The sequence below is a fragment of the Lacerta agilis genome, chromosome 14 (assembly GCF_009819535.1).
Source record: "Lacerta agilis isolate rLacAgi1 chromosome 14, rLacAgi1.pri, whole genome shotgun sequence".
Classification (NCBI taxonomy): Eukaryota; Metazoa; Chordata; class Lepidosauria; order Squamata; family Lacertidae; genus Lacerta; species Lacerta agilis.
Window position 1 is genome coordinate 25011915 of NC_046325.1, and position 10700 is coordinate 25022614.

General features: G+C 40.5%; 1 pseudogene; it reads right to left on the reverse strand.

The window, feature by feature from the left end:
* Positions 1-2240: 2240 nt before the first annotated feature.
* LOC117057932 lies at positions 2241-9789 on the reverse strand (annotated as a pseudogene).
* Positions 9790-10700: the final 911 nt, after the last annotated feature.

Here is a 10700-nt window from a genome sequence, read left to right on the forward strand (position 1 = left end):
GTTTCCATCTACAGCATCCTGTAAGGCTTGGACCAGCTTTGCCACAGCCTCCCTTGAATTTGGTTGATTCCGTTGCTACATTGGTCCTTTCAGGCAATTTGTGTGCCCGTCTTATAGTTAAAAGCAGCTCCTTGTCGATCTGTGTTCCTGTACAGCGTATTCTTTTTACCTCCTCCCTGTATTCTCAAAGGGAGACTGAGAAGTACACCTTTTCCTTTTCTCAAAAAATAGTCATATGCTCCTCTTCATCTACAGGTACCTATTATCTTACTTTAAAGTGTAAAAAAAAGTGTAACCTTGAGGATTTTCAACCAGCTTGTCCAAATGAGGGTGAAACAGTGTGCAGCAAAGAATGTGTAAATCAATAACTAATCAATGTGGCCCAATTTTTCACAGTAAGAAACTGGGAAGTGGAAGATGAAACGGGCAAGAAGAGAGGATGAGAATTGGGATTCACATAGTTTATATTGGGGGGGGGGTTAAAATCATGACAGAAAAATCTTGTGGAAACAACAGCAGCATATAAAGGGGGAATGATCTTAGGGGGGAAATAGCACCACCTTACCTAGGCTTAGATCCTATTCTTAACAACATGTGCTGTTGTCCTCAGGTGTTGCTTGTTGATCTTGCTAATGGGCTCCAGATATAAATTGTGTAGGAAGATTAAAAAAACCAAAACCCAGTAATTATGATTCTATCTTCCCCAGTGTGTTGCTGGTCTTTGAAGTTTGTTACTGCTAGGAGTTCCTCTCAAATTATAGAACAATTTTTTTTCTTCTTAGAGGGATAATAACTAGTTTGTGGAAATTTGCCTGGTGACCCCCAGGTTACCTTTGCCCAGGACTATATTTAAGTTTAACCACAGATCACTCAAAATTAGTATAATGTGAAAGCTGAGGTTTAACTTCAGTTACAACCTGGAGAATTTGAGGATCAGCATTATGTTGGCTTATGTTGTCAGGGTTTTTTTTAGTATGTATTTCTCCTAATGTACCATTTTTAATGCAGTTTTGCCTAATATACACATTTTTGCAATGCAGTGTTCCATAATATAATGCCTAATGTACATTCTCTTCACTAATATATGCATTTGCATGCACACTTTAGTCTAGTCTATGCATTATTGCACACATTACTTGAATTGCAAAATTCAGAGACATGCGCATTTGGAAGGATAGTTGTGTTTTGTATGCATATTGCTTCAGAAAGTGTGAATTAGGTAGGTTGACCTTTAAATGCAAAGTAAACTAAATTTCTCCTCCATCCCTGGGTAAGACTCACAATCATTGTTCTACCCATATTCTACTCTGGCACACACTGTGCACCACTGTGCTCATAAAAGGTTGCTCTTATGGGAATATGGCCCATGGGCCAAAAATCCCTGTCCCCAGTGGAATTGTGGCAAGGAAGCAGTTGTGGGATGGCATGGCAAGACCATGGTGGAGGGGGAGGTCCTCTCCCTCGCCTCAGCATGACAGATGGGGTCATTTACTGCTTCTTCCATCATGCAGGATGCCACACCCATGACCCCTGGAGGAAAAAAAGAGACCATGCCAGTATAATTGCAGCATCTTTTTCAGCTAAAATAGCAACATGGAAGGAGGAGGGGAATCTAGAAGCCTTTTCAATTCTCAAAGGAGCCACAGCTGTTGTATGGTCGCCTGTCCTGGTCCACAAGGCAAATGTTCCTATTTGGGAACTGGACATGGTTATAGGCAGCATAGGGCAGGGTGTCTATGAACAGTCTTGAGATGAATGCCAAATCAAGGTGGGCTGAGCCTCTGCTGAAAAGAAAGTAGTTGTTCTCTAATGTAAGCATTCATTGCTGAATCCTCGTGAAATACAACCAGCACCAGTACAGTCGTACCTCGGAAGTCGAACGCCTTGGGGCTCAAACGTTTTGGCTCCCAAACGCCGCAAACCCAGAAGTGAGTGTTCCTGTTTGCAAACGTTCTTTGGAACCCAAACGTCTGGTGTGCATTCCGTGGGTTCCGATTGGCTGCAAGAGCTTCCTGCAGCCAATAGGAAGCCGCGCCTTCGTTTCCGAACGTTTTGGAAGTTGAACGGACTTCCGGAACAGATTCCGTTTGACTTCCAAGGTATGACTGTATTCCCAATGAAGTACATCTAAGACCTGGCTAAAGAGATGAGCTTACATTATTTTATCTTTCTTTTTATCAGCTGCTCTTTGTATTCAGTTCTGGCCTCGGGATAATGATCTACTAAACATACCCAAATTCTCATGAGATCCCTAGCATCAGTATTGCCAGTGAAGGATATATAGGAGCACAATGAAAAGATGAACTTAGATTGTTTCACTTCTTCATCCTTATTAGATGCTCCCTGCTGTTCAGCTCAGGCCTCAGCACAATGATGTAGCACTTAGGGGAAAAGATGCAACCAAGTAATCCAGCACCAGAGGACAAGATGGAGAAGATCTCCACAGCCACCATGTATTTTCCTTTGGTACACATGTAAGTTGGAATAAAAGTTAACCAAACACTGCAAAACACCAACATGCTGAAAGTGATAAATTTGGCCTCATTGAAACTGTCTGGTAACTTTCTGGCTAGGAAAGCCACAATGAAACTGAGAATGGAAAGGGAACCCATATATCCCAACACACAGGAAAGCATGGCGGGTGAACCCTCATTACATTCTAATATAATTTCCCCACTCAATGAGTACATGTCCATATCTGGAAATGGCGGAGAGGTAAGTAGCCAAACTATACAAATAGCTGCTTGAATGCAAGAACAGGAAAAGACCATAGAATTTGCTAGTCCTTTCCCTACCCATTTCCTCATCTCGGATCCTGGTTTAGTTGCCATGAATGCCAGAACTACGGTGATAGTTTTTGCCAACACAGAGGAAAGGGCAACAGAAAAGATGAAACCAAAGGCTGTTTGTCGCAGAAGGCAGATGACCTTTCCAGGCTGTCCAATGAAAAGCAAGGAACAAAGGAAGCAAAGGAGGAGGGAGATGAGGAGGATGTAGGTGAGGGTCCGGTTGTTGGCTTTGACTATGGGAGTGTCCTTGTGCTTGATAAATGTTCCCAGGATTGAACTTGTAATCAAAGAAAATGAAATAGCCAAAATAGCTAAAATGATGCCTAAATCTTCTTTATAAGACAGATAACTTAGGATCTTGAGAATGCATTGAGTTTGGTCAACATTGGGGTGCTGGTTTTCTGGACATTGGAAACAGGCATCCATGTCTGAAATAAAATGAAGATATAATAAGTATTTCAAGATGCTGAACTACATCTTTCTGTAAGAACCAGTTATAACAATCAATGAATTTTGTATGCTTTTGATTTTGTTTTTACCAGCTGTAGAAGAAAATAGAAATTGCATTTTTTTGCATACCCATGGTTCCGAATTTGGTTATCATGCTGTGCTGTGGTAATGTAATGGCTATTTGTTGTTCTGTATCCCAGTAATTCCATAATTCAGGGTGATTTATGAGAAGGACAGGGGACATATTGGGATCAAAGTTAAGGAGCTACTGGCAGGTTTTTTGGAAAAGGTGGCCGGATATATGGAGGCAGAATTGGGTGGTTTGTGAAAGAGCCTTATTTGTGGTGGCTCCAAAATGATCAAACTCCCTCCTCACAGAGATTTATTTGGTACTAAAACTTTATATATTTATATTTATATTATGGTTTCTTTGTAATTGTATTTTTAGTCTATGCAATTTGCCCTCGGACCTTAGGGTGAAGTGTGGGCAAGGAACAAACAAACAAAAGGCATTGGGTGTTGTTTTTTGCTGCCTATGTATTTTGCTGGTGTTTTATGCTCCCTGTGTCTTTTGTGAAATATATTGGTTATCCCTTATACCTTTCTGATCAGAGATCATCCCTTCTGGACATGGAGCACAATCATAACAGCAAAATTTCTCTTCCTCCTTCTTTTTCCTACTATAGCCAGGATAGCAGTTATCATTGCATACAGAAACTGGCATCACCTGCATGGAAATATGAAGGTGTGATTAGCAGCAAGGTGTCTATTAAACACAGTTTGCTTCAGTGAAGAACAAAGAAGACACCAAACTCTAAACTATTTTTCTTGTATCCATGGGCCACAACTGCAACTCCCAGAACTCAGCCAACAGTATTGTTACCTCAGGCAACCCAAAATGCACGAACCAATCAACCCTGGGCATTCCATAGTTTCAGGCATTGGTACTATCCCAGTAGACAAGGCTGGTGCTTGTATGAAGTAGGACAGGGGTCAGCAAATTTTTCAGCAGGGGGCCAGTCCACTGTCCCTCACACCTTGTGAGGGGCCAGACTATATTTTTTTGGGGGGGGATGAACAAATTCCTATGCCCCACAAATAACCCAGAGATGCATTTTAAATAAAAGCACACATTCCACTCATGTAAAAACACGCTGATTCCCGGACCGTCTGCGGGCCAGATTTAGAAGGCGATTGGGCCATATCCAGCCCCTGGGCCTTAGTTTGGGGACCCCTGAAGTAAGGTGAAGCAATTTGCCTCAGGCGGCAGATCCGACCAACTCCCCTCCCCATCCTTTGCCTCATTATTGCATTGCCACAACAGTGCTCTTGCCCTCACCACTAATGCTGCCCCCTCGCTGCTGCTGCTGCTGCTGCTGCTGCTGCTGCTGCTGCTGCTGCTGCTTTGTTGTGGCAGCAGCATTGAACACTGGATTATTATTCTGCACAGAGTACTTCTGACTCTCCACACATGCTGAGATGACCAGCAAATGGCACCAGTTTATGACAGTCTTAGCTGTGCTGAATGTTCTGCCATTTGCAGCCTAAAAAGCGGTCCTGATCTTCTAATTAAAGATGGTGGCCAAAAAAAAGGAGCTGTTGTCATCATGAACATGTTGGACTACAAATAGGAGGCTTAGAGGCAACTCTCTCTACCTGCAAATTTTACAGGCTGTTATTTTCAGTCTTCATTGAAAAATACTGGAATGAATGGCCAAACCTGATGAGTCATTACATTGGAACAATAGATCTGAGCCAGACATGTTTGATTCCATCAATTTAAAATAGTTTCTTTACAAAAATTGGAAGGAATTCTGGTTTGCTAACTAGCGTAATTCAACAGCTGAAGGGAATGAGGAACTGGCCAAGACTGAATATTTCATTTTTATATACTCACCTGATTAAAGCTTTGATGCCACACAATTTGGCTCGCATTAATGATTAACTCTTTGCCCGGAGGAGCCTGAGGTTCCAGTTTTCCAACTTTCACTCTAACCACTGAACCATTTGGAAACATCAACCAGTTTGTAACATCAAAACCTGTAACTAATTCTCCATTTTCATCAAAATGCACAGTGTCTCCAGCACTGTTGTTGAATATGATTCTTCTTAGAAAGTAATGGACCTAGTTTGAAAAAGAATGTGAACAAGGGAATAACAGTTTCTTGAAATAATTTTAATATTTAGACCTCTTAGAAGTCTTGCCCTTTTTCAGACAGTATATTTATTCATTTTTATAAGAGTATTGATAAACTCGTATCCTGACCAGAGACGAATGGTTGGTGAAGATGATGGACTATTCCAAAATGGCAAAAATGCCCAGGAAAATCAGAAACCGGGAAGAGAGAAACTTTAATAAGGAATGAGAAAAATTTGCAAACTACCTAAGAGAACACTGTAAACAACTAAAAACTTTGGCAGGACTTGAGTAACACTTGTAATGTACAAAAAAAACTAAGGTAAAAATGGGTTATTTAAAGAAAAATAGAGAAAATATATGCTGCAGTTGAAAAAGATTGAAAATGGAAACCATGGAAAGCTGGAAGGAAGTATAAGGAATCGGGGAATCCTAAATGCTGATGATTATGTCTACCGGTAATGTTTGAATTTAAATGTGCAGTGTAAAACTGAATAAAAAAGATTATAAAAATAAATAAATAAATCACCAATTCGTGGCTATGTACCATAAAATTGTTAAAACATCATAACATTTTAAAATCATAAAGCACAGAACTAATGACCAACACTTCTGTTTTGTTTCTATTTCTGGCTGTCATTTCTCTCTGTTAGATTTCCAGATAATGGGGGGAAATCACCATAATATGTGGTTTGCACTATGTATCAAAATACTCTCTCTCTCTCTCTCTCTCACACACACACACACACACACACACACACAAACACAAAACCAACCCTGGTGCAACTGTTTTATGTAAGCTCAAGAATTAATATTATGTCTGGGCCATAAACTAGCCTGTTTTGTTATTATTGCTAAAGTATGGAATTGCAATTACCTGCCATGGTTGCACATTCTGAAATGCATGTCTCCCGACCAACCTTTTAAATTTGGAGCTGGATTTATATATAGCATTCAAAGCATGTGCCACAGCATAGACAGCATTGTAGATATTGTAGCTGTGGCCAGTCATGCTCATTTCAAACAATATTCCAGAAATGCTCTCCAGCTTTTCAGACCCAGTGCAACTTTTTTTCCCGTCTTCTTCCTCCTCCTCCTCCTCCTCCCGTTTAGACATTTTTAATGAACAGGCGAATGCCTGTTTCCAGAAGTCATTGATAAACCCATCTTCTTTGTTCCAGTAAGGTCTTATTGTCTGAATGAACTTTTGGAATCCTGATGGCTCATTTGAGTGAACTGCGAAGGATATGGAACCATGAAAGGCTTGTATGTCCCAAATCTTTTGAACAGACAGAGATGCAAAATCCCAGTGGGATGTAATAATCCATACTTTACTGAAAGGTGGCAGTGACGAGAAAGGTGCTAGAAACAGCAACACTCTCAAAACCTGAAAGGATGGAGGTTCTCCATATACAAAGACTGCACTGGCTTTTCTCTCTGTGATAATGTGGAAGCTTCTCAGCCGCTGTATAAGCAAGGCTATCAACTCATCCACAAAAGAACGTTTTGGTATTCTTACTATGAAGGCATAACAGATACTGTTTTGGGAAAGCAGTGGCACCATTGTCTGTAGAAAGCGGTCCCCTTTGTCATCATTCACAGCCAAGAGCCCAACCCACGTCCATCCGAAATGCTGAAATAACTGCACAGCTCCCATGTACTGCTGGGCTTCATTGGGTACCATCCGGTACAAAAAGGGGAACAGCCTTTTGGTACGTTTTGCTGTCAAAAATGACCCATAAGTGATCTGAAATAAAGAATTTAAGTAACCTTCACATAAAATAAAAGAGTGTGTTAAATCTTGCTATCAAAGAGTTAGAATCTACTAGGCCATTAGGAGTTAACAAAAATAGCTATTAAGCCTGTTCTTAACCGTCACCTATTACCCTTTAGTAGTTCATTCTCTCTTTGAATTGGGCTTACCATTAATACATTTCTCATAATTTTCAACCAAATATTGTCCTGACCCCTTGAGCAGGAGAGTGCAACTCTTTGCCCTCTTTGATGTGATGACCATTCAGATATTTGGCATTTGAAGAGTGCTTAAAATGTCCACCTCTCTGCAAAAAGTCTCGCATTCTCTCACTCACTCACTCTCTCTCTCTCTCTCTCTCTCTCTCTCTCTCTATATATATATATATATATATATATATATATATATATATATTATTGAATTTCCTGTTTTACAATTTAAAGTACTCATTTTTACATCCTTAAGATATCAATGACTTCTCTTCCCATGGTTTATTTTGCATATCATAAATCCCTGCATATTTTACAAAAACTATACCATTCAGTATTCCATTATTACATCTATCAATACTTATTTGCACTGTTGAATTTATCTTAATGCTGTCAGCGTTTTCAGCTGTACACAGCTATTTCCCATATATTCAGTAAACGTCTTCTGTAAATGTTTGTTCTTCTTGTTCTCTTATTCTATATGTTAAGTCTGCAAGCTGCGCATATTCTGTCAATTTAAGTTGCCATTCTTCTTTGGTTGGGACCTCGCTTGTTTTCCATTTTGGGGCTAACAAAACATGGGCCGCAGTAGTGGCATACATAAATTACCTTTTGTGACACCTAGGAATTTCAGTCTGAATTATCCCCAACAGAAAGGACTCCGTTGGGGGGGGGGAGGTACTTTCAAACATTTTTTTCAATTCATTATGTATCATTTCCCATAATTCCCCTATTCTCCTGGCTAACTATACCCAGTTTCCTCGACCATCTCCCATTCCCATCTCCCTTTAAGAAAGATGCAGTTAGATTGAAAACAGGTTCAGAAGAGGACAATGAAGAAAAGGGCAGCACTTTACTGCCCGTGACCTGAAAACTATCGCTCTATTACTGCAATGCAAAATAGCATTAGTCTTTTATTTGATAATTATCTTACCATTATGCCCTGCCTTTAGTGTGTTTGCTAACAAAAATAAAATAGGGGAATTTTTCAAATGCTTGATTGAAATCGTAATGGTGTGGCATTGTTGTGAAACCTACAAACCTCTATACTGGCAGCTTACCTGTGGAGTCTTGTGGACTGCTGAAATGATTGCCACGTTGGCAGAGATTTCAGAGACACATCCTGCAATGAAAGCTATCAGATTGCTCTGGTTGTCACACTTGAAGTTTGGGGTAAATCTATAGTGTGCAGAAAGCAGGCTCAGGGTGGCCTTATAGGTCATCCTTGCAGAATAGTAGCTATCGAGGATGCGGAACCCCAGAGACATATTTGATAAGATGCTGGGATTCTCATTGATCTCTTTGACAGCAAATGCTAATGCCAGAATATGCTGGTAGTTCTTAGGTACTGATCTGTAATAAGAGCTACAGCTGTTTAATGGAGCAATAAGAAAAACAAGGGGAGAAAGGATCCCCCCCCCTTGTTCTGTTCCACTGTGCCCTGTTCCACGGCTCATTCCACCTTGGTGCCAACCAGTGTGGCATATATGAAGCCTGTTCAGACTGAAAGAGGCAGTCTGCATAGAACTTCAGAATCATGCTCACACTTGGTGCATTGGGAGGGGGGAGAGCAACCCTATTTAAGGGCTGAGTGGCTGCCTCTCTCCCTCTTCTTTTCCTTAGAGCCACACCCTCTGCCCCTCCCTGTCTCTCATTTTGATTTGTAGTTGCTTCAGGGCTGAATACAGTGGCACCTTGGTTCTCAAATGTAATCCGTTCCAGAAGTCTGTTCAACTTCCGATACATTCAAAAACCAAGGTGTGGCTTCCGATTGGTGCCGGCACCCCAGAAACAATATCCAACAGCCACATCGGATGTTCGGCTTCCGAAAAACATTCGGAAACCAGAACACTTACTTCCAGGTTTGCGGCGTTCGGGAGCCGAAATGTTCGACAACCAAGGTTCTGCTGTACTAACTGTTGGCTGACCCACCTTGTCTGTGAGCTGTGGTTTTATATTTTTTTTCCTGAATAGTGGGGTGATAAGCAGTGGTCTCAGGGATGGATCTACTATAAAAAAGCACTCTCTGTAACAGTTTCAATCAAAGGAGAAATATACAGTAAGTTAAAGTCAACTGAAGCAAAAGATAATGGATCATTTGTATGGATCGTAATGTTGCTTAATGATGAGCTCTCAGTCATTACGATCTGAACTATTATAGAATATGAGGGAAAAGGGGGAAATGCCTTACATTGGTTCATCAATCAATACATGTGCTGGCTGTTCCATGAAAGAGAGGTTGTTATAGAGGAAAAAGACTTGAGAAACAATCCCACCGATGACAAAATCTCCTGGTTGGTAAAATTCATGATGAATAGGATGAGGATCATCAAATATGGAACAATTAATAGAATGGGTCTTGCATACAGTATGACACAGCATTACAAGCAGCAACGCCACCACCAGCACAATTCGGTTGACAAAAAGTCCCCTCCAAACATAGATTCCCATGTTCCCATCTAAAGCACCATATGAGACTGTGACCAGTTTTGCTACAGTCTTCCTTGAATTGTGGTTGAGTCTGCTGCTACACTTGGTTATAGCTTGATCTGTGAGATAATATGTGTGCCAGTACTCTGTTCATATATTTATTAATGGCTCATTGTCCACCTGTGTCATTGAACAGGTTGTTTTCTTTATCTCTTCACTTTATCATCCAGCACTGAGTGACAATTATACTTTTTTCTATTAAATCTAGTCATATGTTTTCCCTCTATATCTATGGATATCAATAACTCTGTCCTTTGCATACCAAGGTGGAAAGGCTTTCTCAGAGAATTCTCTATCAGTTTGCCCCCCAAAATAAAAAGTACATGAAAGAGAAGCAGTGGATTAGCAGGAAGCAAAATAGAAGATGAGCAAAGTAATAACAAAGAATGTGAAACAGGGATACTCATGGTTTACATTTGTGGCTTAAGGATCATGGTGGAGTCAGCCAGTGGAAGTGTACACCATCATTTAAAGGGGAAATCATCATAGAAACAATGACAGAGTCCTGCCTATACCTGCATCAGCATCTGAAGAACAGAAGGGTTTTATAGCTTTTTCCATATTCTGATTGTTGTTCTTGCTAATGTGCTATGGAAATCCATTATGTCGGAGGATGGAAACCAGTAATTTTGACAATGATAGGGGTGATTAGCTCTCAGAGTATGATTGGCTTTTTAAGTTGCATCATGTCTGATGAAACTGCTAGGAATTTCCCCCTTGTAGAATGATTGGTTTCCTCTTAGAGAGCTATTAACTAAGCCATTGGGCGTTCCCCCAGTGGGTCCAGGCTATTAAGGGTGTTCTGTTATTCTTATATGTATTTACTTATGAAGTACTACTGCTTCTGGATGAACTTAGGCAAACAGAAAGGA